We start from the raw sequence: 529 nt of genomic DNA, 5'->3' as shown, positions 1-529 counted from the left end.
CGCTGCCTTCACAACGCTGCGAATCAGATGAAAACGCAGAATCGTCGCGAGCGCGTTCTGCACGCTGCGAGCTTGATACCACACTTGACTAGCATAGCCAACGATTCGTAAGACGTGTCGTGAATTCACAGGCCATGAAGAGGCTCACAAGCACAGGCAGAGAGTGCACCACTTGTCGTGCAGTGATTACCGACCCGTGAAGCTTGGAGTCATAGTTGATTTTTTTCCCTTTCTTATTCAGGATCAGGAGCGAATTTTCATTTATCATTGAGGTTTATAATAGGTATTTAGTTTACAAAAATTACTCACTGCATATAGTTGGCTGATACCATAACCAAAAGTTACCAAACCCCAAAACGTTGTTATGGACAACTAAACATCAAAGACGAGCTTACAAAATATGTGTACTCAGTTGCCCACCATTTTGTATCACATGTACGTGGAATATAGTTAATAGAGAAGATGATTTTTCTCTTATCCAGTGCCATTAGTCCATTCAGAGTTAATTGTTAAAGGGATGGTACAGTAT

Source organism: Diadema antillarum, unplaced genomic scaffold, assembly GCF_040938485.1.
Source record: "Diadema antillarum isolate AM-2024a unplaced genomic scaffold, OU_Dant_1.0 scf00000110, whole genome shotgun sequence".
Taxonomy (NCBI): Eukaryota; Metazoa; Echinodermata; class Echinoidea; order Diadematoida; family Diadematidae; genus Diadema; species Diadema antillarum.
The sequence above is the reverse complement of the archived record's forward strand: the minus strand, read 5'-3'. Positions refer to the sequence as shown.